This window comes from Sinocyclocheilus rhinocerous, unplaced genomic scaffold (genome assembly GCF_001515625.1).
Source record: "Sinocyclocheilus rhinocerous isolate Xijiao unplaced genomic scaffold, SAMN03320098_v1.1 scaffold82, whole genome shotgun sequence".
Classification (NCBI taxonomy): domain Eukaryota; kingdom Metazoa; phylum Chordata; class Actinopteri; order Cypriniformes; family Cyprinidae; genus Sinocyclocheilus; species Sinocyclocheilus rhinocerous.
In genome coordinates, this window is record NW_015644168.1 from 2,043,247 (window position 1) to 2,046,417 (window position 3,171).

The following is a 3,171-nucleotide window of genomic DNA, read 5'->3' on the forward strand; positions in this document are numbered from 1 at the left end:
AGGTTCACAGAATCATGTAGCCTTCATTATCGATAATGGAAGACAATTGAAACAACTAGAACTCTTCCTAGAGCTGGCCTCCTGGCCAAGCTGAGCAACTGATGGAGAAGGGCCTTGTCTAGACTGGTGAACAAGATGCTGATGGTCACTCTAGTTGAGCTCCATGATCATATATGCAGATGGGAGAAACCTACAGAAGGACAAACATCACTGCAACACTCCACCAATCTGGGCTTTATGTCGGTGTGGCCAGACTCAATCTTCTCAGTGAAGACACACAAAAACCCACTTTGAATTTGCCAAAAAAGCACCTAAAGGACCCTTAGACTGTGAGAAACAATATTCTCTGGAGAAACCTGAAAATGTGCATCTGCCCCCATCCAACCTGACAGAGCTTGAGAGGCGAAGAGGTGAGGGGAAGAATGGCAGATAATTGCCAAATGCTGATGAGCAAAGCTTGTCGTATCATACCCAAAATTCTTGAGGTTGTAAAGGTGCTTCAGCTAAGTAATGAGTTAAGGATTTGAATACGTATGCATTGTACTTATTTCAGTTTTTTTATTTTTTATAAATGTACAAAGTTGTGAAAGTTCCGTTTTTGGTTTGTCATTATGGTGTATGGAGTGTAGATTGATGTGGAAAAAAAAGTAATGTAAAGCAGTTTAACATAAGGCTGCAACATAACAAAACGTGCAAAAATTAATGGGGTATGAATACTTTCACAAGGCACTGTATATGTATATGTATATATATATATATATATATATATATATAGAGGGTTGTTTATTTTTGAAATTGTTGGGTAAGGAAGCTGGCAATAATAATTTATCATCAGTAACTCAACAGTGCTACTGTTGGGAATGCGGGTGTGAAAAAGAGCATGCATGTTCCAACTGAGTGCAAATATCACTTTGACTATCCATGACCATCCAAGTCTAGTCTGCATTCGCATTGCTTAACACACATATATTTTTACAAATTTAATTTTTGCCCCATTCATTGTTATGATTATCACTGTCAATCACTGCAATTTATTAAGTGAACCCCGCATATATTAGAGTGATGAGGAATTTATATGTCACTCTGAAATTTTGGAGCGTGTATGTGACCACTGGTCTTCATAGCAACACACAAATGAATAATACACTTTATTTAAATTCTGAACGGATTATATATAGTCTTGAAAGTGTGCAAAGATGATTAAAGAGCTGTCACTCACCTCATCACAATCTTACAAAGTTCAGTTAATGTCAATTAAGCTGTATACACTGTACAATAACATTACATTGTGTCTACACTTTGTTATAATGACAGAATTTGCAAGCATGCAGAACTATCAAAACAATTTTGAGTGGTGAGTGAATTCTGACTTGAACCCAGCAGCCAAGCCAATTAGAGGCATTCAAGAAATCAACAGGTATGTCAGTAGCTGTTTCCATCAGCCTGTTTTTTTTTTTTTTTTTTGCACATTTTGAAGTATTGCATCAGAAACGCGTCAAATTTCCCTAATTTTTATTTATCTTTTTTTTTTTTCAAATTAGCAAAAACGTTTTTAGGCTCGCTTGAGGTGGTTTTTAAATTGTGTGAAAAAGAGCCTATGCGAATAATGGGAGATGGAAACGCATTTGCCAAATAAGTTCCTCCAAGCGCATCAAAAACGTCTCAGGTTACTTATGTAACCATGGTTCCCTGAGTAGGGAACGAGACACTGCGTCCTCTAAGGGTCGCTATGGGGAACACCTCGTCGTGACCCGTGTCTGAAGCATACATTGAAAAAACACCAACTCGTTGGCCGGCGACAGCCATGACGTCACTACCGGTGCGACTATAGTATAAATAAGCGCCGGGAGCTACACATCATTCACTTCTTCGTCTGAAGCTTGCGTCCGCAGCATGGCAAGAAACCTAGAGGACGCAGTGTCTCGTTCCCTACTCAGGGAACCATGGTCACATAAGTAACCTGAGACGTTCCCTTTCATGGGAACTTCGAACTGCGTCCTCTAGGAGTAGCGCGAGAAGGAAAGCCCCTCTCTAAACTCATCGGCCAGGTCCACCTGAGATCCCCACGAGCTCATTCTCCTACATGCCTCAGCAGCGGTGGGTCCTGAATCGCGGGAAGCAGATGGCTGCCCCTCTTTCCTCGACAAGAGAGACAAACGAGAGCGGAGCTTTTCCCTTGGAAAAAACGCTTGCAGTGCACGCCGATTGCCCCCTCGGCGGCATCGCGTGCGTGCTCTTCGCCCAAACAAATAACGCATAGATCGCTTGTGTCATCAGATGTTAAACAACGTCAACACGGACACACATCCTTAAACGCTTTACTAGTGTTCGCCGTAATGAGATGAATAGAGATCGCTCTTACCACAGAAATGCACGCTTCAAACAAAACAATCAATGAAGACGAAGAAGAGAATGATGTGTGCTCTCGGCGCCTATTTATACTATAGTCGCACCGGTAGTGACGTCATGGCTGTCGCCGGCCAACGAGTTGGTGTTTTTTCAATGTATGCTTCAGACACGGGTCACAACGAGGCGTTCCCCATAGCGACCCCTAGAGGACGCAGTTCGAAGTTCCCATGAAAGGGAACATCATGTGACTTTGCACAATGGGACGGCTTAACTTGACTAATCAGCGTACCGATCTTGTTGCACAGCATCCGATATGTTGTTTTGGTCGTGCTGCAATACCTGAACCAAAGTTTCACGAGTTCACATTAACATATAATGCGATTAAGCAATTAGTAGCATATTTGGCGTGCTGTCCAGAGGGAGGGCTCTGAGCTCGAGTTAAAGCCCGAACCCAGACTTGTTAAGGTGATTAGCTGACGAGCTCCACCTGGGCCAGACTGATTGATTATCTGATCGTGCTCCTCCCGAACCTTGTTAATAAAACATAATTTCACGAGTTCACACTAACATATAATGCGATTAAGCAATTAGTAGCATATTTGGCGTGCTGTCCAGACGGAGGGCTCCGAGCTCGAGTTAAAGCCCGAACCCAGAGAACTCCCCAAAAGAAGCTAATGGCATGAGACAGCAGCCGGAGAGAAAACTAAGTAGGGGCCACGGGAAGGGAGTGGGGTTTGTGACAGGCTCTCCCGTAGAGCCTGTACAGCCTGCACCGCTAGCAGAGGCAGCCTCACGCTAGTGTGTGCTATAGGAGCTGAAGGC